The 26,871-nt window shown below is 40.0% G+C and overlaps 1 protein-coding gene and 1 long non-coding RNA gene across 3 annotated transcripts in view; one reads left to right on the top strand and one right to left on the bottom strand.

Moving 5' to 3' along the window:
• Window positions 1-26,871, bottom strand: part of LOC122976305 — a 214,338-nt gene that overhangs the window by 20,337 nt on the left and 167,130 nt on the right. Inside the window, exon 6 of the long non-coding RNA XR_006400897.1 lies at window positions 23,437-23,481. This is a non-coding gene — a long non-coding RNA (uncharacterized LOC122976305). The remainder of the gene's footprint in view (window positions 1-23,436; window positions 23,482-26,871) is intronic.
• Window positions 932-26,871, top strand: part of LOC122976303 (E3 ubiquitin-protein ligase Midline-1-like) — a 58,287-nt gene continuing 32,347 nt past the window's right edge. Inside the window, exon 1 of one of the 2 annotated variants that reach the window (XM_044344709.1) lies at window positions 932-1,104. The gene's annotated coding sequence lies outside the window, so the exon portion shown is untranslated. Of the gene's footprint in view, window positions 1,105-17,420; window positions 17,727-26,871 lie in introns of those variants that run through there. The other variant, XM_044344707.1, reaches the window with a different exon arrangement.

Raw genomic sequence — 26,871 nt, 5'->3', positions numbered from 1 at the left:
CATAAGCAGTGAGTTTCATTGAAACAATTCTAATAATTCATAATTTTCTGGCATTAGATTTAAATACCAGCTATTGGCAAATCAAATGCTTTGTATTAGTCTTTAAAAAGTCAGTTCTGTCCCCAGGCGCTTAAATATTAACTGTGGACTGTGAAGTTGGAAACATCTGCTGATCCTATTGCTCTGTACTGCTATTCCCTTGGGTGACAACCACTAAAACTTAAAAGCAACCGAAAACTGGGAAAATTGCAAATATTACTAAAAATTGAGGCAGTTTGCATCAGCTCTTAAAGAAAGAGAGAAAAAATAAGTGTAATATCTTGTGTTATCAGCAAATTGTTGCATGGCAAGAGCCCTTCATTTAGTTGAATTAAGGTAATGTAAGTGTGTCTCTGCATTCAAAATCAGTCTTGGTAGTTTCATTATCCTTGCTGGGACTGACTTTACTTAAATGTACTCTGGTAGCCAGCTGTATTAGGAAACTGGACACTTGCCTCTGAAAGAGATTTATCTAGCAGCAGTATTTTCCACACTATTCTTTGTTTTTGGGATGAAATCCCAGGAAGGTGTGATAGATGAGCCAAGATTCTGGATATCGTCTCCTGCCTCTCCATCCATCTGCTCTGGATCAAACACACAGAAGGGGCCAAAAAGCTCAATACTCCACGTAATGGAAGCATGAGTTTCCCAACCGCTGGACAAAGCACTTGGAGCGCTGGTTTCCTCTGCCCGGCTTCACGCTTCCCTGAGCCTGAACACATGACGAGTAAAACCCGAAGGCATGGGTTGGGGGTGGGGGGTGGGGGTAGAGGGGGGGGTGCAAAGCTGAACAGGAGGAGGAGGAGGAGGGGAGATGCAAGAAAAGATCCTAAGTGTTTTGATTTGAGTGTACGCTGGGTGTGTGGATGCATGAATCTGCGTCCTCTCTCTCACCTTTCTTTTCTATCTCTCTAACTCACTCTCTCTCTCTTTTTACCTCACTTTCTCTACCCCTCTCTCCCTCTCTCCCTCTCCCTTCAAGGTTACTCACTATTGTTTTCTCAGACTGGAATCATTGCACGCTTCTCTTCTTTTCTGTCGGAGGACCATGTGAGGCTCTTGAATGTAAGTGCCTCCTTTGTTGTTTAATTCACTTTCATTGGGACCATTCCTTTAGAGGCAATAGATTTAGAGTTTTTTTCTTTTTTTTTCCTTTTCTCGTAGCACATGCACAATGGGATGTCATACATCGGAGGGGTGGAGTGGGTCGGGATGGGGTGGGGTGGTGGTGTTTAGGGGGATTGATTGCTCCATGTGGTCCAAGCGTGGGAGTTGAATGCACGTGTGTGCTGCTGTCATTGTCTCAGTGTAGCTTTTGCACAGCTTTGTCTTTAGTTTTAAACTGCTGCATGCATTGTTCATTGACTTTTAATTGGCTCTGTATTGTTTGAACTCCAATGCGTCATATAGGCAAGATCCTTGGTTTAATTGCAAGTAGATAATGTGCTGTAATTAATAGCATAGCAGAAAGCCAACTATTTTGCATATATGCAAACAATAAAAAAATACCTCATTTAATAAAATAACAGACCAACATATGGTTTATGGCATTACTTCATGGTAGTATTCAGATTTTAATTTGTATTTCTTATTTCCTTTGTATGCATTCATTCCATTATCTAAAAATGTTATTGGTCCACGTTTTCCCTTTGCAAATTCCACAATATGCTTGCAAACTCCACCAACATAAGTGGTGATTGTTTAGCTGGTGCATTATCATTTAATTAACTGTTAGGTGGTCAAAGGTTGTGTTAATATTTTACAACGGCCTGAAACATAGCTCAGCCGACTGAAATTGAGAACTGGAGCTATCTGTTCCGTATTACATGTTACATTTGCAGAATGTCATGTTTATGTTTCACCACTAGCTTGTTAGCTGTACCCTGCAAGTACCCGGAAGGCCTCCGTTTATTTATACCAAAATGTTATCCAATTTATTCTTTGGTCTCCACATACATGAGCCAATGGACAAATTGCTTGTTTGGACTCATGTCCAAATTATGGAAGCCAATGTTTCACAGACGAATTGGATATATGATAAAGCTTAGTTTGCTAGTCAGTATAATAGGCCTTGTTTGTTGGGTTCGATAGTCTCTGTGGAGATCTAGTATTTGAATTATGAGGGTGCATCTTGAGACAAAACTCAAGCATAAGAAGGTACATAAGCTAAGATTTTAGGATAATTAGGACTGAAACTTAAAATACAGAGCTAAGGGGTCCGCTAGCTTGTTCTATGAGCTGTCAAAAGATGCTATTGCTAAATAATGTAAGTAACAATTTCAGTGTACTCATAACTAAGCAACAGCTTTGACTGACAGAGGGATGTGTTTCTCACTATATTGTAATGATGGTTTATGCGGAATTTAAATCAGTTTTAACATTTGTTTGAGCTCCAAGATACTCCCAAATTGAAGATTTTTCTTATAAGTTGTTTTCTTCCTCTACTTTGTACAGTGCCTCTGGGTTTTAATGCATGCAAATATGTACTCACTCTCTGCAAAGATTAGAAAATACAGTTCGGCTTCAAATGATAAGTAGGATAAACTCCTTCAGGTCTGCATGAATTTCTGTGAGCATTAAATACCCTCCCATCCCTCACTGCAATGCAATGTGTCTGAAGTGAATTGCAACTGACATAGCCAATGAATTATACAAAGTGTATATATGCTGTTATCAATTATGGACAACTTTGCTAAGCTGAACACAAATGTCTATGATGAACATGTGTGTTTACCTACACCTTTCTTTAGCTTATATTTGTGATTACTTGATTTAAACATCACCTTGGGCTTCTTTTTTCAAACAGTTGACAAAGTAGTAATGTTTTCTTCGTGTTTGGTTCATTATGGTCAGCACACAACACTCACACAGCTCTAAATATTGAATAATGGTGTAAAAAGCATTTAGCTGCTGTGCAGTCAGTAGGGTTTCTCTATGGATGATTGAGCAGCATGAATCAACAACTTACCTAAGTGCAAGATACAGCAAATTAAACATATCTTTGGTGTGGTCAAACAACTATGCACCTTAGAAATGTCATTTCCCCCCAGAAACGCAGAAAAACGACCTTGTCTTAGCAATACTGCGTTTTTTGAAGACATGTTTTACCGCATACGTAAGGCCTGAGGCATCTTAAATGACCCTTATCTTTTGTAGATTATTTTTTAGTAGTCCTTGTAGTGTGTTGACCTTTTGCGTCAAGATGGATGAATCGTTTCATTATTCACTTCTAGCCAAGCCAATATAAACCATTTGAAGCCATTAAGAAACCATACCTACTGCGGTCATGGAGGCATTCACAGTTCATAACATTTCCAGTCCCTCCCTTCGCCATTATGGATTCCACACACTCCATTCCCTTATCAGTGCTGACATGTGGAGAGGGAAGTGTTGGTGAATGCAGCAGGATGTGACAGTTGCGTACCTGGAGCTACTGGCGCTGAGCTAAAATGAAGTGATACTGTGTGGAGGAAGGCTTGAATACATTACACTTAACCTGGAGCATACATGCCAGTTCACAGCAAGGAGTAAAAGGTGTTGGAGAAAGCCGAAGATGGCTAGATAGCAAATTAAAAGCAGAGATATTTGTGCAATTTAAGTCAATCATCTTCAGAATTCTGTGTTTCTGGTTTTCAGAGATCACTTTGAAATCAAATGATGCACCAATACAGTGCTGACATTGATCTGAATTTCTGGAGGTAACACTCTTTTCTTTAGCTGCTGCTGCGCATAGCCAACCATGCAAACTGCAAACTGCTGTTGTTTCTGTCAGAAACATGAAGCACATCACATTGTATGCATCAGAAGATTTTTTCCAAGAAAAAGACCATAGATTCAATCATTTATTCATTATTAAAAACGGACATTTACTGATTTGAATATTTCTTTTCTTTAATGTGATTTGACACACATTAAAATCCTTTCCTTTTGAAGTCTGTACTATTTGAAGTATGCTCAAATTATTTTCAGTTTTAACACCCTCTCTACCATATTTGGAGCCCAGCAGGGTCTCAAGCTAGGAGGCCTTGGCATCAGCGACTGCCAATGTGTCCAATCTTTTTCATGCCCAGCCAAACCCCCCACATTCCAGCTATAAAATCCCATCTCTCTGCTGAGGATTCAAGAGCTTTGCATTCAAGTTTCATCTCCCCCCAACCGCAGAACTCTGGCTCCTCACCACCTCCTTGTCTTATACCAAAGCTCAAGAAAATGAGTTTGAATGGAGAGAAAAGACAGGGGGGAGAGTTTGGAAAGAAGGCATTTTATTTGCAATGCCCTCCATTCATTTACCCTGGGGGTACTGGACTGTATGAATAAGCTGGTTTGTTCTACGGGTGACCAAACATGGCACTTGAATGTTTATCTGCACAATGACAAAGCTTGAGAGAGCCAAAAACACTTGGTGATGAGATGGACCGTGAACTAGTCAAGTGCCCTGTTCTGTTCCATCTCCGCTGGACACTCAGCTTTGGCTCGACTGCAGCTTTGGCCGTGTTGACGATCCAATTTCTCTCAATACATTGTATATTTGTGCCAGCCAATACAGGACAATAGTGGAGTCTTACTATTGTTAAATGTGCTGGGAAACTTGTACAGAGAGCACTACCACTATGAGAACTCACACTTAGAGTGATGATAATCCTGAATAGAATAGAATACAATATAATAGGGATGGACAAATACTGAATACACACAGATACTAACATGCATAGACACTCATGGAACATAACGTTACCTTGAGTGGACCTGTGAATGAAATATGCAGCAAAATTATTGAGATGCTGCATTGATATGACTTTAAACAAAGTCCAACCAGTGTTACCTGCCTTAAACTTCCTTGTGCAATTTGTTTATATCCAATGAATATATCCTTGAAAAGTTGCTTACAACTTAGTTGCACGAAGATGAAGCTTTCAAACTTTTTTGCAACACTGGCTCATGCATTAGCCAATCAAAATGTCAATAGAAAAACATGTGACTTTCATTTGGGTACTACCAAGACCATCTGGTAATTAGACTGTAGAGCTGATGGCATAAACAGTACCAATGGTCAGCATGTAAGTTAAAACATGTTCCCAAGGATAAGAAATCATCACAAATGAGTATTTTCAACGTTTATTATGACGTGGAATATTCTAGGTAGTTCAGATAATGTCAGTACATTTAAAAAGTAAACTTAGTGTATTGTAGCTGGTGTTAGCTTAACTACAGATACGGGTGACCGGTTTTCTGAAAAGGGGAAAAAAAATTGACTTGGAGTGGGAGGTCATGCATCATGTGTATATTTTGCAATGGAGTGGATAATCCCAGGTGGCTATTAATAAGGCAAAGACAATGAATGAATGAATGAATGGTCAGTGAGTCTAGAGTATTGCCATTCAAGGGATTGATTTCTTTCAATGGCATCAACAAAACCTCACTTGTGATTGTCAACAGAGCAGAATACAATAGAACAAATCTCCTAAATACAAACATAAGGTAATTCAAATGAGATCGTTCTCAACAACATAATAGCTGACACCGTTTGCCTCATCCGGTTTACAAAGCCTTTGTGCCTGTGCAGCTTAGTATGCCATTGATTAACGCTGCAGCTCAGCGTGCATACTGCTGCCTGCATTAATTGGCTCTTTGATTAGCTGAAGCTCAGTCAATGTCTGGCCTACAAGCAGAAGTGGATCGATGTGTCCTCGTGGAGAATACATAAACTAGGAGAGCAGTGCTGGGAGAGCTGCTCCCAAAGCTGGTTTGAGTGGAGTTCAACATTTCAAATGTATCCACAAATGAGCAGTTTTATCACTGTGTCACGTTGTTACATCATGCTCCCCCCCATGTGATTCTAGGAAAAGATACTGCTTCATTATGTGGAGCAGTTTTTCCAGGTGCAGAGTTGTGATTTGTGCTCTCATCCATTACAACGATGTCTTAGGGTGAGAATGGAAATTTTAAAAGTTATGCTTAGACTTTCTCAGCTTTCTGACTAAAACAACCACAGGACAATAAACATAAAGGCTAGCCAACAAAGGAATGGAGACATGGTTAAAATGTTTCATGCTTTGATTCACAGTACTGCAACTAAGAAATCCCCCCAAATAACCAAACATTGTGGCCTTTCTAGACGGAAAACACAGTCTTACTCAGCATGCTTACATGCACTGTTAACAAGAAAACCAATTTAGTAATGACAACAAAAGATTATATTGTTCAAACACAATTCCAATGTTGAGACTTGTAAATTACAAAGTGGACAAGTCAGGTTTTATGACCGGCTATAAAAAATGATTTGCATGCTGTCTGAACAAAGCATAACTCTCTGATAGATGTTTACCGGAGATTTGATTACTTAAGCTCCACATTAGCCTTGAGGGAAAACCACAGAGGGAGTGTGTCTAGTTAGAAGTATCACAGTCACTTAGAAACAAAACTGTTTTATTGATTAAATTACGCCCAATGCAGTGCCAACTTCACTTCAACATCTTGGAGGTTAAACTATTTATTTGCACTATGAGAACTTGTTGCATCGATCAACACGTAATCAGTCAAGATGTTTTACCTTAGGGATCTGTAAAATGATTCTGTTTCCCAACATACTGAGCAGATTGAGGCATGGATGTACAGTGATTTGGAGAAGAGTATGATTTGTATCTTCCTTAGACTACTGTCATAAAATACGACATAGTCAGGGCAATTAAGAATTAAGTTTGTAAGATGCTGAACCTTTTTGTAAATTACTTGGCTTGCTGACTGTTACTTTTAATCAATAACTAACATAAAATATATAGGTTGTTTTTCACATTTTGGAGAGGGAGGGAATGAGTAACAGGAATTTACTCCATGGTCCTCTCCACAAGATCTACAATAGTGTAATAAACCAGTCAAACTGTACTTCAAACCATGCTTATCTCAGTGTGATTGATCTTTGTTGGCCTCTTCACCAGCTACTGCATCTAAAACCTGATTTGTGTTAAATGAGAGGCGATGTTCTTTCTAAGAGTGGATCAAACACTTGAGCAAAACATTTTGAGCCCTCTCTTTTTAGCCACAATGTCAAGAATGGCTTCCTTCGTGCGGAGAGATATCATGTGCTGAGATGTACATTCCAAAGGAGAGTAATAGCAATATCATTAATGGTCTTATAGATTGTCTTGTTTGTTTTGGAGAGCAGTAGCAGAACACACAAACACACACACACACACACACAGTCCCACAATGCCACAGTGTCTCTTTCTAAGCTCTGGAAAAGTGCTGTGGGTGGTTTATTGATTGAACCTCTGAGGTCACTTGTGTGTGGGTGTGTGTGTGTGTGTTTATGTGTGTTACCCTGCATGTCTAGCTGGCAGTATTTGTCTGTGCTGATGTTAGAAGAATAGAAACGTGGTGTCGGCTCGGCCTGAGGGGACGGCTCGAGCTCGATATAGAAACATGACACGTAGAGAGGGCAAGCAACCATGTTGGAAGCAAATGTCATTCGCTTTAAGAAGCCTTATCCCTTGGGTTGCACCTCTGTGTGCCAGCAAAACTATCTGTCTGTCTGAATGTCTGTCTCTCTACCATATTAGAAGTGACTTGGATATTTATATCTGCCTCTTGAACATTTTCTATTTATTTTTTATTGTCTCTGAGTAACTGGATTTCCCAGGTACCCAGATATCCAATGAACTGTGTGCAGAATTTGATTATTATTTAGATTAAACTGAATTTTTAACAACTGAAATTCAGACATGGCTCAGTGGTTAGCATTGTCATCTAACATCAAGAAATCCACAACCACATTGGGGACTTTCTGTGTGTGTATGTCCCCTAACCCCCCGCCCCCATATCTGCATGTGTTTCCTTTGTGTGCTTTGGTTTGTTTGCCTCTATGTGTTAGCCCTGTGAAAAACCTGTTCAGGGTGTACACTGCATTGCACTCAGCCTCCTGTGATGCTACGCAGTATAAGCAAGTATGAATACAGATGGATGGATGAATGAAAGACAAATGCAAGTTTAATTAAGTTGAATTCTGGCTGGGGCACGTTGTTGCATACTCCTTGTACCTATTAAGACCACATTAAGAACACATACTATAATTTGAATTCATCTGGCAAATCAACAATTCAACTATAAAATCTACGATACGGTACATCTACGTAGTCTAGACATATACATATTAATGTGGCGATGAGGATTCTGCAGCAGCTGGTACCACGCTGATATTGCATCAACCACCATCCATCAAAAGGTGCAATGATTGCTATATGGCCTACTTCTGTCATTCAAAAGCTCTATGATGGATCGGTATGAGTTGAAAAAGTAAATTAGGCTCCGTTTTAAAGAGTGTTTGACTATACAGTATATGTACTCCGTCCTACAAAACAATGTTTAAGTATATTCACAAAGATATATAATTGTAGAGTTGAAGTTATATAACACTTAGTTTGTGGTCTAGTTTTAATATCAATAGATCTGTCAACTTAATTTTAGTGTGATATCAAGTTCCTATCTTGTCTTCTGATGTTTATGTTGAGGCAAACTCCTTTCTCTATTACAGATTGTGCCTTTAACAAGGCCTAAACCGACTAAACGGATGATTTAGGATTATTAAAAATACACCTGAGCCCGATAGACTTGATTAATAATTCAAACCATTAATGATCCAACTGAGACCATCATTTATTCCATTTATAATTCATGGCTGTCTTATACTGTAGTCACACTGCCATTGCGCTGTACCATGCCCCCTCCCCACCTTCATATAAAATGTATGTCCTCTGATTGATCCAGTTTTCGATTCCTCTAACCGACTTTGCACTCCATTTCACAGTCATCTGCATCGCCAGCTAGCATCTCTGATTCTTTTTATGGCCATAGAAGATACATAGCTTATATATACACACTATGAGCAAAGTGAGATGTTCCTACTTTCTGCTCTACGAGTGTGTGCATGTGCAAGTGTGTGCACTCTCTCTGTCACAGTTGATGGCAGGCCCATTAATCAGAATATTTCCTCACTGCCAGGTAGACTATAGTACATTAACCATTGCATTACATTAACCACACACACACATAGGTACACTACACTGCAGGGACGAGAGCAGGGGAGGTCGGAGAGCCTGACTTTCACTTATAACTTATTCATGCTTCACGCCGTCACTAGGCACACCTGGGAAAAAGTCAATTCTTTTCACAGCGGTAAGGCTCATCTAAAGCAGCAGTGTATGACTTTAAAATAACAACTTGCTTCTGAAACATATTCACATAAAGTTTCATGTGACCTCTGTCAGGGCTTCAAATGACAAAGTTACACTTTGTTTTGTTTGTAAGTACACTACAGTAGAAACTGGTGTCCCGGCTGGAGCAGTTTCAAGCTGTGCTGATTGAATTATTGGCACTGATGTGAGGAGAGCAAAATGAAACCAATAGTCATGGGTCACAAGCACCTGATATGTGATGTAACCTCCAGTCTGCTTATTGTAGATTGTTTCATGGCCCTGCACATTGTAACATAATTAAGCTAGTTTTCATTCCAGTTGAGGTTTAAGCACTTCTGGTTTTACATATGAGGACTGTGAGTATACTGAAAAGCAATGCTTGTTAAGCTGCTAACGATGTTTGCTGTCCTTCATGAACTGAGCTTCCATTTCATGTAGAAATGAGGAGTTACGCAATTTTGAGGGACACATGGTGAGGTTGCAGGGTGCAAAACACAAGCAGAGCATTGTGGAGAGGTATGCTGATGCACTAACTGGAGAGTTGGAGATTGTACAAAATTAGGATTTGGGTTTGTATGACTGCACTCCACAAAATGATGACCTTCTTTTCCGTCAAATATATCATAGAGTTGCAAGGGCTCAAAAGAAGAGAAGTGATGTAATGTTTTATGTCCCAACGCACTCTTATATCACTTCACACAAGATGGCAGATTTACCGTACTCTCCTCTGAGTGAGAATTTTAATGTAGTGACGCTTGAAGTAGCACATTAGCTTAAAGACTAACTCAGCTGTGTGTGACAGTGACCGCCTGAGAGCTGATTGATGCTCACCAAGCTGTGCATGATATCCAGAGATTTATGATATGCAGCTGATGCGCACATGTCTCTTATTATAACCTTCAACGCTTACAGTAGCATAGTTAGTACAACAAACAGGCTGTCCCTTTTGCACAGTTTTGATTTAAATGCCAATGAATGAATGAGGAAGTTTTTTACTTAAACAGCTTCTCAAATGTTCAATGTTGTGTAATCAATAGCCTAAATACAATACAGTTTAAACCTGGTAAATTTACAGTGTGTCAATACTAAAAGGATTATATATTATATATATTCAGACCTGCTCATTAGTGACTTGAGATTCCTGTTTTTATTAGTAGCTCTAATACAAAGATGTTTGCTTTGTGAAGAAGTTTAAAGCATGTCAATTAAAACTGATATTTATAGGCTTTTATTAACTCTAAAAAGCTTATTTATCTTCAAACAATTAACTGAAGATAGCTGAAATTTAATACTTACAAAAAAAAAACAATTTAAGGGAAAAAATAATCTCTGGTTCTCTTGTTGACATGTTTATGCTATTTCATAACATTTATTTCCTGAATGATGTTATGAGTCTGTTTTCTTTGGGGTCATGTGTCATAGTGCGCCAGCTGGTGTTGGTTTGGGTTGAGGGTGAGCCGCGAGGACTGCACTTCTTTTCTTGACAGTTTGAGGACACGTTGGGCCCGCTGACAACTAATGATGATGCTGCCTGACACCCATCCTACATATATATATATATATATACACACACACATGCGTGTGTGTACGAGAGCATCGGTGACAGTACATGTTTATGTTTATCAGTATCTCTGTGTGTGTGTCTGTTTGTGTCCTTGCATGCAGATGTGCATGTGTGCTTTCGGGCATTTACGTGTATGTGTGCTTCTCTGTGTACGAGCATATTTTCATTAGCCTGTGTGATGTTGCAGTGAATCTCTTTGGTGTGACAGAGAATGACCTTGAGCTGTTACTGCTTGCGCATGTTTCAGATTCAGGCAATGGATCTAGATGTATGTGTGTGTGTGTGTGTGTGTGTGCATGCATAATGGTAAAAGAACTATTGAATGCTTTCAACTTGATCTAAACCCTGAAATCTGACAAGGCATGCACTTTCTTTCCTCATCATCCTGGATGATGTCTTTTATCGCATCCTCTTTGATGCCATGGTTGAAAAGACTCAGTAGGGTACAGATGTTCGCAACTACTGTTGATTCAAAGTTTATTATTACTCACTCTGACCTCAGTTGCCTCATGCTCCTTGCTCGATACTCAGAAATAGCGGTGAATCAAAATATTTCCGTTGATCGACTGACCTTTGTTTGACTCTCTGACTCACCATGACGTTTGAAGCAATGTGTTGTGTCTTCTTTTAGAGAATCTCATGGTCTGGACGCTCTTGAAGCACCTCAGGGGATGTTTATGTCAGGTCTGACTGTCAGTTCACATACTCAGAATGAACATGACTGCACACACACACACACACACTCAATTGATTCCTTGATTTAATGCTGCTGATTTATCTGCATCCCTGTGGTGCTTGAAATATTCCTAATGTGACATATGCTTCTTTTTATGCACATTTAAAGGGTCACTTCACTCAAACTACAAAACAATGTAAATGTTTAGCCATCCAGATTGTTTTCCCTTTTGGTTTTATTGCACTGCATATCAAAAATATCTATTTCAGGGGAAATTGTGCAGCTGAATATAAGCTTTATCACTTAGACTTCTTTATCTCCTGCTCTCCCAACCCCTCTCCCTCCATATCTCTTAATCTGTCTCTCTTGCGCTCTCCCTCCCCCTCTCTTAAATTCTGTTTTCAGGGCTTTTCTCTGTATTTCTTTCTGATTGCATCAGTTCATTCACTGAGGTCACTTGACAGAGACAGATTGCTCACAGGCTCCACAACAGCACCTCCTCAACAAAACCAAATGCTATGATATACTTTTGTATATGCACTTCCTTCCTTCCCCTCTTTTATTCCTTCATTCCTAATCCCAAACTGTGCTTCAAAGCAGCTGCCATGTGTCTGTGTCTCTGCTCGGCTGGTACCAGCTGTACATCTTCCCCTGGCTGATTGAAGCCAGTCCTTTACCGCCCGCATGTGAACTCACTTAGAAGGCCAGAGGTCAGTTTGAGGGGAAATGTGTTTGGCATTTTCCTAAAGGGTCTGAGCTGTGACTACCAAAAAGCTCTAAAAAAGGTCATAGACACATTTTTCAGGGGCTGCAAGCAAGACACGACCACACTCAGAAGCAAATACATGCATGAGCAGCTATACAGAAACCCAGCCTGCCATGAGTCATGCACTATGAATGCATATCTAATGCACTGTCCAGGATAGTGATCAGTGACTGAAGAGATTTTAAGACGCTGTATATCTAAGTCATAAAGATGCCTCTGAAAGATAATGTACTGATAGAGCTCATGTGTGTATGGATGTTTTAATGTATATTTGGGATGCTGACTTGCATTATTGGATAGCCTACAGTATGTCTCTATTTGCATTAATTTTACCTTTGAGGTTGCATTCATTTTACCTTAAAGGTGGACTAAGAACTTATGGAAAAGAGTGTTTGGGTCACGTGTCCATCTACACATATGTGTACTATAAACCCTACAAATCCCAGGCTACCCACAGCGACGGTGCCCTCCTGAAAGGTCTTGGTCATAACCCTGTCACGCTTTATCCCCATAATGGTCTCACCCCGAGAGAGGAGATGGAGTCCACCGCATTCCACTCATTCCTGGTTGTTAAAAATAAGACCTCTCTAAACTCAAAGTAGAGACCAGCTTTTATAAATTCACAAAAATGTCATGGGAAAGTTGGAAACAGAAGGTAAGAATGGTGTGAAAAGTTTTGTCTAAATTTTATAAAAAGGTACCATCTAAGGTGAACCTAACAATTTCAAAAATCATTTAAAAAAAAAAAAAGGCAGGTTTTTCTTTCAATAGCTTTCATCTTGTATTCACAGTCTCTTTCATCTCCTGACATTACATTTTGAAAAGCCTGAATGGAAACTAAACCTCATCTAACATCTTGCTGCTTCTACACTATGTATACAACAGCAGTACAAGGTAAACTGAGGCTTTTCTTAATATACAAATTATGCAGAACATCTTCCTGATACTGTTTTACATCCCCTTTTGACAATCCACATGCAGAAGTTTAATCATTTTTTGTGATCAATGTAGACATTCATTAATGTATATTGCATGTCCCAACAGTTTTGTATGATCAATGTGTATTGGTGCTAATCTTATTTTGCTCAACTGAATGTGAGTTATTGAGTCTTTTGTTAATTAACTTCTATTTTCTGTGCAGAAATATTGGCAAAATATGTCTATTGTGCCTGGCAAGTCATTATGATTCTGAACTCAATACCTTCCATCTCCATTTGTGCAATGTCATTTGAAGCGCAATCAAAATATCACCAATGGCAAGATGGGAACATATAGTTCAAGGTGATAAACGGTCACTCAGCTTTGTGGTATTGAGCTAGAAGACACTTGAAGACTCAGCTACAGTACAGCATCCACCGAGAGACTTGAATGAATGAAGAAGCATTGTGCACTTTAATTCTGCAGAGTGCAGCCGGATAACCTCCAAGGGTATAACAACTGAAGGCCTGCTTATGCAATGACTGTACACTGTCTTTATCTACACTGTGGCATTGAAGAGTTATAGAAATAATAGAATTTGTGCCTGTATCCTCTAAAACTGTCTGCTGAACTAAACTTTGGAAACTTTTAATACAGAAAGTCAGTTTAGTTTCTTGTGAGTCAAAAACTGACATTGAGTTTCATTTTATGACTCATAGAAACAGAACAGGTGTCCGTTTTCTGCAATGACACACCGATATTGCATAAAGCATAGATAAATTTCTTTTTGAAATGGATGATGTTCCCTGAAAGTCACTAGCTTATGAAGAGTTTTCAATCTGAGGACACAGTTTAGAATTTTATTAATCTTTTTCTCCCTGCAGCTAATTTGTTAGTCTTGAAAATATGTAAGTTTTCTTAAAAGTCCTGTATGACCCTCAGTGGGACATTCAGATTTCACCACTCAGCTCATATTTATTCTCAGTGTATTGACCTCACTGTAGAAAAATATATATTTCTCTTTCCAAGTGATACTACCGACTGTGTTGCTTACATTTTCCTTCTCCCCATGGCGAGCAAACTTTTCATGTCCTGGTGGACTGGTGGAGAGGGTTTGGAAAGTTATTGGTCTCTCCGAGAACTGACCCGAAATGGAAACTCTTTCCTCGTCCCTTTCCAGAAGAACATTCTTTAGCTGCAGCCTCACCCTGACTGATCCCACTCCAACCGCCAGAAACACACAGCCAGGATCCCCACCACAGCACACACACACACACACACACACACATCCAAATCCAAATATTGTGCATGAACATATTGTACTGCACAGACAGACAGACACCGAGTACAAACCATCCAAACAGTCCTGAATACTTTAGGCTGCAGATTGTTGCAGAGAGCCTTTCCTGCTTTTGCTTTTAGGGTTATAATGTTACTAATACACCATTTTTTTCCAGAGAGGGGATGTTCCCATCAATATGGATTTGCAAATGAGCCATCATTTTTGTTTAGATATGAAATCACTTATTTCCATGATCACAGAAATTTGTTATTTCTTTTTAAACTTCAAGGAACGTTTTCGTGTTCAAACTCACTCATTTGAAATTCACCGAAACGCTGAGCGGTAAACAAGCTCCATCTGAAAGTGGTAAAAGCAAATTTTAACTGACCTTACAGGAATTCCAAAAACACTTTATCTAATTGAAATCTGTACTTGGCATTTCAGTGGTGCATTCATCTTGAGACATGCTTTCTGGAACTTATCAGACCCAAACGAGCATTTTCACTTGATGCATAAAACTTAAATTTTGGGCCAGAATACCATTTCTGGCTCTGTGATTCTACAGTCCAGGATACAGGACGGGATTAAAGCCTTTGCGAAGTAGGAACCATGCTCTACACTTCCAATCTCAGGACTCATTCCCTTAGGGCAAAATGTTAGGGATTATTTAGGATCTAGCTACCAATGAGCAGTCGGCTTTCAAGCTTTAACGTCACATGGACTGTAAAGAATAATGGTTTGGCCTGATTTTCCTTTTTCTGGCACTGTGTGGCTTTCTGTTATGCACAATTGCCAGGACTAACCATCCACAGTGAATCAGACAGAACGTGTGGTATAATTTCCAATGAGACATCTGATGAATACTGAAGATTTCTGATCAAAGATTGCAGTCAAGGGAGGGCAGCGTGCCTTGTGTGGGAGGGTAAATGACTGACTCGCATCTTGGAGATTAAGTTAAGCTGCTTCTCTAAAAAAAAAAAAAAAAAAAGTAGGGGGGTTGTTTTTATGAGTAGTGGCCAAAGCAGCTGAAGTTCCAAGGTAGATGGAGAGAGGGGGAGACAGCAGGGAGACATTAAAATTACAGAGGGTGAAGTGCTGCTGAGGACGGGTCACCGATGCAAAAGTGGAGACAGACGAAAGTTAATACAGTAAATTCAAAAATACTGGCATTTATTTACTTAAACTGCAGAGAGGCCTGTATAAAGACAAACATTTAAATAGCTATTTTTCATTATGGATTTGTATCTTTATTTTATCATATTTTAGTGAAAAGCCTCCCCGTTTTCTGATCTGTTCCATTTGAACAGCATTTTTATCACAAATTCAGCATAATCTACATTTACATCGTACTTATTCCATCACTGCTGCAACATGTCACACCACAGTTTTGAGTTGAGTTTGTCTGTTGAACAGTTTTTACTAATTAACTGTAGTCTGTTCTACTTTGCTGTTTTGTTTTTTTTTATAATGCAGTGGTAAGCTACCATCAACGACCCTTCCTGCACAGATGCTTCACATTAAAAGCCTTTCAACAGCTCAAAGGTCATAATGCCTCCTTCTCCTGGTAGGCTTTTAAATGTAGAGTAGGAAAAAAAGTGTCGCACACTCTGGCTCTTTTATTTAGTCGACGTTTCGGCCCTGAAGGCCCTGAGGTCCCAAACCTCATCTAAATAAAAGAGAACTGCATATGGAGCCAGAGCATGCAACACTTTTTTCCCCACTCTCAAGTCTACTTCCAGTGATCAGCACCTCACTACAACCCCTGGTGTGCTTTACCCTCCCATAATGTTGGCTTTTAACGTAAAATACAGAAAGTTGTGAATTTGAGTTTCATTGATAGTAGCTGAACACTGAAAGAAAGCACGACAAAGTAGAAACAGTCAGTTGTTGGGGGGTTGATATCAGGTTGGACTGGCATGAAACTTGTTGGCTTGGTGAGGGGGCTGGAGGTGTGGGGAAGCAGTTAGACTTTACCGGCTTGCTAACATCAGCCACTGATCAAGCTACCTTCAGGAATCACCTGGGTTTTCACTGTGAGGACAGAACTTCTGGGGTACTACGTGCATTCATTGGAGATGAGCTAGCTTTTCGTTGTCAATAAATACCTCTAAATGAAGGCAGCATGCTTGTTGAATTACAATGTCTTGTTTTATGTTTCTGCATACATAAACACAGAAGATGTGACGGGTGGGTGTAGAGGATTTGGAATACTTAAAAGGCATCTTTTATGCAGCTTTGCAGAGTAACTATTAATCACATTTGTTCTTGAGTAATTACTTCATCAATGTGTATTATGTAACGAGTTATCCATTTTCTAAGTAACTTAACAAACCCTCGTAGTCAGGTAGTGTGATATTATTCAAAAAGAAAGGTTCTTGCACATATGCTGATTTCTCTGTTTCCCAACATATTGCAACAACATACTGGCCGTCCGTGGGAATTCGCAAGGAAAAGTTGAACAAAAGTAAAATCTGACCCAGATGTCCGCTAGTGCCGGTGAAAGGTTCTCACCCAAACAGGAATTTCTTGAATTTGTCAGTCATGTGGCCTTCAATTGAAGTCATATTTGTTCATTCACATTATTTGTATACCAGCTTTTGAGCATTTAAGGTTAAAAGGGATGAAGCTCACAGCAAGCTCTCAACCGGCATTTGTTTGCATATACACACACACATCCACATATGGGGCTGCACACAAGCATATAAACAAGGACAAGTAGACACACACACACACACACACACACACACACACACACACATTTACTCACAGAATGTCTATATGGAGACATCTGACTACAAACTCACACGGCCGGTCCAGACCCCGCCCCTAGTGGTCCAGTGATTGGCCTACTTAAAGACAGGGCAGCCCACTGGTAGATTTGAATACAGGGAAACAGAGAGGGAGGGATGGACAAAAAGGAGGAGGGGAGGAGAGACAGAGAGAGAGGCGGTGCACTAGTTTGTGCCTGCTCTCTCTCTCTCTCTCTCTCTCTCTCTCTCTCTCTCTTTCTCTCTCCCTCTCTCTGCTGGGTCAGGATGGAAAGGCTTACACAGGCAGGGGAGGAAACATGTCATGAGAGGTGATGACACAGCCACGGAGACGTATCCACATCCTCACTGACTCCCAAGTTCGCCGCTCACCGCTGCTTCTACTGCCGTCGCCGCTGCCGCTGCTTCTACATCCCACAGAGGAGAGAGAGAGCCAAAGATAGCCTCCATTCTCTCTCCCCACCTCTCTCTCTTCCTCTCTTTTTCACTTTGTTTGTGGATGATGGGATTTTAATCATGTGGAAGGTAAGAGGAGAGGAGAAGGGAAAAGAGGAGGGGAGGTTGTTTTGTTAACTTATGCATACTGTATAAGGGGCCTGTATCAGTGGGAGTTTGTGTTCCTCTTAGTTTACTTAAGTCTGAGAGTCCCTGGGGGATTCCCGCATGCTTTCACCCTACCTCTCAGTGGAAATGAGGAGTGGAAGCGATGAGTGCCAGCATTACTGGAATGATAATGATAGAGCAGTGGCTTCGGGACTCAGCCAATGAGTGTTACAGAGCCATCTGTATCATGGTCGAAGAGAAACTTCTGCAGTTGCTGAATTTACATTGTAACAAAAGAGAGTTTTTTAGCCATATGGCGTTTATGATTATGAATGACTCATTTATTCCTGGTTGCTTTAACTGTCCTTGAAGTTCTGGACAACTTCAGATTTATAAAATTTGTAATTTTATGTCTTATTCTCCATGTTAAAATGTGTGGTCAAGCTCAAAAAAAATGAGTTGAGTGTGGTTGGAATTTTTGGTTTGCTTGTGTTTTTTGTGAAATTTGTGTCTTATTGCAAGAGCAGCAGGGTTGTTGACTTTGAGATTTTTAAATATTAAATTGTGTGTGTGTGTGTGTGTGTGTGTGTATATGTGTATGTGTGGGTGGGGTTACATCGCGTGAGAGTCTGTTTTGTGTGACCCAATTTCAAAGAGCCACTGTGTGTGTTTTGGTGGTGCTTGAAGACCAAGACACATAAAGACATGAGACAGTGCCTTGAGGGATGCTTAAAATGTGTGTGCACTTGAGTGCTGGAAGTGTGTGTGTGTGTGTGTGTGTGTGTGTGTGTGCATAAGTGTGAGTGAGTGGCTTGAAAGGTCCCAAATGTTTGGTCATTTTTGCACTTCTACAGAGAATTTGACAGTGTTAATTGAAGAGCTAGAGAGGAACAGACACATTTTAGCTTCTTCTTAATGTGTGTATGTACAGTAAATGTAAGACACTTTTATGATAAAACACCCACATGGCACAACTCTGTTACTTTGTGTTTTTACAAGCCTCCCAGAGGTCATATTATTCAATTTCACAGCATCTCCTGCGAACCGAGGCGTGTTTAATATGTATCTGTGCATGAGTGTGTGAGTGTGCATGTGTCTAGTGTGTGCCGAAGCGTGTGTGTGACAGCTGGCTGCCACAGGCTCAGTGCTACTACTGATCCTGCTCACCTGCTACGGGTCACCGGGATCAAGAGAATCTAGAGTTCAGTGTTTGATCTGCAAGACAATAGCGAACTTAAGGAAGGAAGGCTACTGTAACTGCTGTACGACAAGTTTATAGTACAAGTTCAAGGAATGATGAGTGTAACTTAAAGGAAATGCATAAAATAGAAGAGGCATGTGTTGCTTCTGTGACAGCTTCAACAGATTTTAGTCCTAAAAACTGCCATTTATGTGTGAAAAGATCAGATGTGATTCACAGGGAGTGTGGAAATCATATATAGTGATTTATTGTGTGAAAAGTAAGAAAAAAGTTTCCCTCATCAATAAAAAGTTTAGTTTATGTGACACTCTGCCCTACATATCTCCTTTGACAAATAGTAACTGTAAGAACAACAAAAGGCTTTGTCTGAAGCTTAGTTTGTAGTTGTCACGATGCCGACCAATATAGCAACAATAGTATTGTTGCTGTTTCTTTTCCTGTTTCCCTTGACATGTTTCAGTGGCATTGTCAGCCTGGGCGGGCTTGAGAAAAGCATCTTAGCTCTCAGATCCTTCTTTTTTTTCTCCCTTCAACCTGAAGATTGTCTGTGGAAACCATGCAGACAAATATAGCAAAGAAGTGGTATTGTCATTCCGCTTCCTGTGTGGGATACTTTAGAGAAGTGTGTTTTCTGTCAGTTTGTTTAAAAAGCTTCGCAGGACGGGGAAGGTGCATCCATGAGCTTGTTAAAAAAACCCACACAGTTGCCTGAGTGCTGTTGCTTTAATCACTTGGACAAAATATTTTCAGGAAAACTTTGTTGCCTGTTGCTGATAGCGTTAGCCACCTACGTTACCCAAAATATGCTGTTGTTAATAGCATTAGCCACCTACGTTGCCTCAAAATATGCTGTTATCTCAACAGCGTGTAGCTTACATGATAAAAAATGGGGAGGTGTAACTCACGCAACTCTTATCGCCTCCTAATGGGTTAATTTGATCTTCAAAGCGTCAGCAGTCGCCCACTTCAGATGCTTGAGGGGAAACTGCTAATTGCTAAATAAAAATCCTTCAAAAAAAAAAAAAAAAAAAAAAAAAAGGACAAAGACAAACTGGTATACTTTTTTTTTTCTCACTCTCTCTTCCTCCCCCTATTTCCACTCCAGTTCAGTTCATTTTATTCACCCCAGTGCGTTCTTTAATCACCAACCGAATAAGTTCAGAGTGCAATGTTGCCATGGAAACTTCAGAAATTGTGACAATGAGCACAATCGGTTCAGTGAGACTTGGCAGCTTGTGCAGTACTGTGGTGAGGATAAGTGGTTCCTCAAACTTTTTTTTTCCTTTTTTTTTTTTTTTTTTTTTTACAGTTGTCAAGAGTCTCTACAGTACAGTACTTTACAAATCTCAAGTGCGGTAATATCCAAATGTTTTAACATCTGAACTGTAAATATGTTATCGTTGTAGTCCATTTTGCACTGCATGATTGTGTCACTTTTCTAACAAAGTCATTTCAGAGATAAAGGCAGTAAAATATGATATGCATCAAGGGCTTTGGTTAACCTGCAGCAGACCGGCAGATGTTAGATCAGATCACAGATCATTTTGGAATATCCGCCACTTGAGAGGTCTCTCGAAAGTTCAATATCATCATGTTTTTAATGACATTCCTTCCCTTCTGATTCTGTGTAAACATATCACTTCAAGTCTCACTTTGCTCTGTAATGTCATACTCAAAATATGCAAGGGTTCAAAATCATGTGTAATTGTAAGCATATTGCAAAGCTGTGCATATGTTAGGTATTATGACATGCAATGTCCTGTGTGATTTAGGTTAGCAGGGTCATTTTTGGCATTCTCAGGTTGAACTGATGTCACATGAGCAAAGAAACAGGTTTCTTGAGACGATGGAATCAAATAACTTCAAGCTAACTCGCTGTAAACAAATCTTAAAGTATTTTTTGTCTATTATTAAGAACTCAAATCCTTATTTTTATTAAACTACTGCAATTTTCCAGAACTGAGTGTGTCTTTATGTAGTGTCTGTAAGTTGAAAGCAAGAAAGAATAAGGCTTGTTCATTGCATTAGAGCAGTCGTTCTCAACTAGTCTAGCCTCAGGATCCACATTTTTCCTCAGTCATTAAGTCGCAACCCAAATATTTGAACGGCTCTAATTTATTTCACAAAAAATGTCTTCATGCACTGTGAAAAACATGAACAAAAATGTGCAACAAAAGTGCAACTAGAGCTGAAAACCTAATGAAATACAAAGGCAGACTTGTACTGAATTATAGGCATATATGCTTTTTAAACAAGTTTAAAACTAGTGATGCTCATCAAGTTTCAAGAATCTAAATTTAAATGTGGCAGATATTACCCTATCAGGGGATACATACTGAACAGCACTGTGTTCATATATATTCAGTAGTACTTTACTTGAACCCCTCATCATAATGCTGACATAACAGACCTAAGTTTGGGGGACCTAATTAATAACTGGGGATGCTTTTTGCTCCTGACAAAGGTCGCAAAGTCTGGGATGATAGTAGATAAAGCAACTCTGAGGTTGTAGTTAATGTCCAATCTGTTCCTCTGCTTTGTCTTCAGCTGGACCAGAGCTGAGAAGCCACTTTCACAAAGATAGGTAGTGCTGAATGGTAGGATGATTTTGATTGCATGGGTGGCGAGGGATGGATACTCAGTCATCACAGCACTGCACCAGAACTGGGGGTGGCTTACCTCAGTGAATTTCTTTTTCAGTGTCTGATCACATGAGAGCTCCACTAGCTGACGCTCTTTGTTGCCTGGTTAACGTGATGCTTTCAATATTGTAGGGATCGCACACCCAGTTGTCATCTCCGTGTTTTTCTGGGAAGTGGTTGTTAAACCAATCTTGCAGTTTAGTGAGATGTGCTGTGCCTTTTTTCTTCAGAGCATTTTTGCCTGTGGTGTCCAGTCATTGTGCCTCATGACAAGCATTGGGAAGCATGTCAATCCTATTTTGGGAAACAGGGTTTGCCCACAGTGCAGTCTTTTTGAACGCCTTGATTTTTTAAAGACTGTTCAAATATATTGTGTCCCCTCCCTTGCACAGACACTTTTAATGTGTTTAACTGTTCAAACACAAATAAGCAACTTGTGCAAACCACACATCATTGCTAAACAGGTCGGGTACCTTTCCCCTCCAAATCCACTGAAGTTCTGCATAATACAGCACCTGTATATGCTTACTGCCCGGGTCTTTGCATAGCTTTTGAAAGAACCAGTTGTTCTTGGCGCTCCGTTTAATGTGGTTCACCACTTTGACGATATCTTTCCAAGTTGAAGTAATGGCGCCATATCCTTGGCTGCTAAGGCCTCTTGATGCAAAATAAACAATGGTTCCATGTCACCATTGGTGCCTTTTCAATGAATCATCAACCCTAGATGATTTCCAGTCATGGAGGCGACGCCATCAGTTGTGATTCCGATGTATCTATCCCAGCTTAGGCCCGCCGAACCCAAGTACAAATCCACAGTACTGAACACGTCCTCTGTAGTTGTAGTGGTGGGAAGATAAACATAAACAAGTAAAATTGCATGGTCCTATCTGTGAATTCGTCCATCTGTAATGCATAGTGAACACTTGCCTTGATGTGACCTGTGGTCTGTTGTTTGATGTTATCAGAAATTTCTTCAATCCGCCTACTTATGGTGTCATTTGACAGCAGTATGGTCTTCAGTTCATCTGCTGCAGATTGATCCAGCACCTCTCTGACCATGTCAATGGCTGCAGATAAGATAAGGTCTTCTGGAATGGTGTAGGACTTCTTGGACTTTGCAATATGGTGAGCTACATGGTAAGATGCACAGAGTGCCAGCTCTTGCTTTGAACATGATGTTAGGCACTTTTGTGATGTCCTCAGCATCACAGAGTTGTCTTTGAAAGTACTCAACAGGTTTTTCTTTATAAGTATGAAGAAGTTTATGAGTGTTTCATTTTTGATGGCTTCATGCTTCTATGTGCCAGCACTTCGCTGCACACAACACACTGAGGTTTTGGTCCCTCTCTTTTGTCCTCAATGTAAGAAAACCCATATGTAATGCAGTCGGTGTCATATTTGCGTTTCACCATGTTTACGATTGCTGGAATGAGTGCTAACTACTGATTTGACAACATTAGTTTTGGACGTTACTGTCATGACAATGCTTGCAGCAAATGGCTACTGCATGTGCACTTGGTCATGGGAAATGTATGTCCTTCAAAATAAAAGCGTAACATCAGAAATGTTGTAGACTTCAAAATAAAAGTTTGACTTTTTATCCCTCTACTTTCTTTTTGGCTGGACCGGCCACAGACCAGCCCTATAACCCAGAATGTCTGTCACAGTCAGTCACTGACTGACTCACTGAGTGACAAGTTACGCAACTGGTCAGCCGACAGAATGTTGGAGTTTCCCTATCGGCTGTTGCTCTTTCAAAATGAATTGGCATGAACAGTTTCAATAATGTCCTCAGGGGGCCTTTACAGTGGAGCCCCTAAATAAGTTTTAAAAGCACACATTTACTTACCAAAGCATCTCATACAGAGGCTCCAACACTGACAGGAACACCAACCTGCAGAAACAGAGACATGATGGAGTTAACAGATAATGAGAATAGTTATAATTAGAATAGTTATAATTAAAATTAATTAAGTTCTCTGTCAAATGACACATCCCTCGATATGAGTGAAAAGTATTGTTCTTGCAACTGCATTTATACCCTTTTTTTTAACTCAAACTTTGCTTAACTATGTCATGTGATATACTACTTCAGTACACTTTAACAAAAAATACCCTATTACTGGGACCACTACAGAAAATTGCAGATGAACATTTAATATCCAGGAATTCACATTATAGATCCTACCACCAACTCTCCCTGTAACAAACTCAGCCACAGTTTCACATGTTGACCATACACAGTCAAGCCATATACTAGGTTTTGACCTAGTCTTGTTTTTTCACACACACATCTGTTACCCACTCAAAAGGTCATGACCCACCAGTTAAGAACCACTGCACTGGAGTCAAAAGGAATAAAACTTGAAACAGGGGGATTTGCATTGAAAACAAGTTGAAATATTCTTGCTACACTGCAAGATTTCTCTTTTTCATTTCTTATTTTAGAAAAATAAGACAAAGTAAAACTATAATAATACTTATTAAGACTTTGCAGACCTTGCAGCTGCACTGCATGAGGGATGGGATGCTGCATGATTTTGATTCATCCTTATAGTGCTCTGTTCATACGTGCATATTATGCACTAGATTCTCGCTTACCTCATCCTTTCCAACTCTTTGGGGCTGCTTTCATATTGAAAACATTTCATTATCCAATCAAAAATGCAACGATTATTTAGTACTTCAGGGAATAACCAAATTTAATCACTTTCATCTCAGCTAAGTGCATATTTTGAGGCAACATTAATGCATTATATAATAATTGTGATCATGGACGGAGGCATTATCTAAATTTGCAGTCTATTAAAAAGAAATATAGCACACATGGGCCTATCAGTGAATGCTCCATCATCCTGAACGACCTCCCCCAGGTAATACTGTCTCACACTGCACAGCTGAGCACAGTTACAATGTGTCTTCAGCATCAGCACATCTATTTGCTAACCATGACAATCTCACATTACGCTAAGACATGTGAGCAAACTGATATACCGTAATACTTGAGCTGGGTTTTTCTATAAAGAAGAGGTACAAAAGTGACACGGAACCGACCTTGAGGTTAATCATGAACAGCTTTCAATTTCTGACATAATAGCTGTCACTTTGAACTGTTGCAGTGCAGTAAATTCCAGCAGCATGGTGCCTTATTCAAGCTACAACAAGCACTAAGAAATATTTTCACCTAATATTTAATGCTTGTGTGTGTGTGTGTGTGTGTGTGTGTTGTGGGTGTGAAGATCGTTCACCCTGATGAAATATGTCCTTGACAACACCAGACTTGTTTTTGTCCCCTATAATCTCCGACCCCCAAACATCACATCTAATTTCACATGCGGCACTGTCCCCAATCTGGGTCACACAAGCAAGATGCCAGACAGACCCCATCCACACACACTCACACACACACACACACAAAATGTCACCCTTTATCATAATCACTAATAGCTTCGGCATCCCGGATAACGACCGGCCAATCGTGTTACGTGTGACTGACCGCTTCGGAACATGAAAGACCGTGATTGGTCACAGCCAGTATGGTCGGAAGCGGATTAGGGATCAACGTGGCAGGGTGTCTGGAATCAGACAAAGACATTATGTGTGCATGTGTGTGTGTGGCAACAGTTAGTGTTGTTAACTTGTTAGCGATCAAACGATCAAATGCCGCCTCGCACTGTACATGGGAGGGGAGAGGAAGTTGAGAGGGAGACAAGAGGAGAAGGGTGGATATGTGGAGAGAGTGGGAGATGAGATGAGAGAGATTTGACATCTAATACTCCTTTGAACGGGACATCTAAAGCTAGAATCTTTTTTAGCGCAGTCTAAAAGTGGAGTTTGGACTTCTTTAGCTTCAACTCTGGGCATATTCATCACCAAAGTATACTTTTTCGTCTTCTGTCCTAATTGGCGTTACAGCAACTCCACCTGCAAGCCAGTATGCTGTAGCTAAAATGAGTTTTTTCCACTACTTGTGCTGCAAGATTAATCACATACTTCCTACAAGCAGTGCCCAAGTCAAATATTTTGCAAGGAAATGCTGTAGAAAAATATTTTCTCACATAGCAGCGGAGCATATCAGCACTCTTTCCGCATGGCTGCATCTATACAGCGTATGGAAGGTGATAAAAAAAAAAAAAAAATCCTTTTTGTAAAAAAAAATCAATTTGCAAAGGAAGTTTGCTGCAACCTTGGCCCAGAAATCATGACCCTGAAAAGACAACTAGTTCTCTACCACTCCATGAGGTCGAGGGTTAATCTCTCACAGCGCGTTATCCGCCGCTATGAAAGCAGATTATGTTTTTTTTTTTTTTTTTCTGGATCGCAAATCCCATAAGCAGTTGAGGGATCTTTAAAATTCTTCGACAGATTTGAGGTAAACAAATGTCAAAAGGTCTAGATGTTGGGCTCCATAATTCACTGAAAAAATTTTTTAATAATTTAATTAGTTTTTTTTCCACAGAAATATGAATAATTGAGTACCGGTTCTTTCTGTGTGTGTCCCTGCTGTGAAAGTAGGTAATGTCTGTGGGAAAGTTTAAACACGGGATTTTAAAGATGTCAACATATTTGCAATTTGCTGTAAAGAGCTGAAATTTTCATGGTAAAATGTGCAATTTTTTTTATTTGGCAAACCACTATGGTCACTTTCAATTATTTGGTCCACACCGAAGGCATTTCAGACCAGGTTTTCATCTCAAATTCTGACCATACAAGGTGTTTTTTGGTCTGAAAATGTGACATTATGAGGACTGACAGGCAGATACCATCATGTTTACATGCCCAGCTTCAGATGCTTTGCCCTCTTTCACTTGGTTCTAATATTTCGCTGTGTGTTTGCAATTTTCTGCCTCCTGTGAATTAACAGAGAGAGAGAATTGGAACAGCGCAATCATACAGTGACACACACACACACACACACACATATACACACAGTGTATGCTGATTATGTGAGCCAGGTCAACGGGGATGACCTACTTCTGCTCCGTGGACTGCCACAGCCGCTCACGTCAACTCACCAAATGGACCCCTCCAACCCACCCCTGAAAAGTGTGTGTGTGTGTGTGTTTTTAAAGGGGGGTTAAAATAGCTTTTGGCAGCTTAATATAATTATTTTTTGAGTGATTTTGCTTCACATCATTTACCGGGAGTGATCTGGCAATGGAATTACTCACCAGTGCCATGGAGGAGTATCGTTTTTTTCGACTCAATTTGTAGACCTATGAGCGGCTGAAATATTCATTTTGCTGAAAAGTTGAAACAGAAATGAAATTAAATTCCCCTGAAG

The sequence above is a fragment of the Thunnus albacares genome, chromosome 24, assembly GCF_914725855.1.
Source record: "Thunnus albacares chromosome 24, fThuAlb1.1, whole genome shotgun sequence".
NCBI classification, from domain to species: domain Eukaryota; kingdom Metazoa; phylum Chordata; class Actinopteri; order Scombriformes; family Scombridae; genus Thunnus; species Thunnus albacares.
Note: the sequence above shows the minus strand (reverse complement) of the source record. Positions and strands in the feature narration are given on the sequence as shown.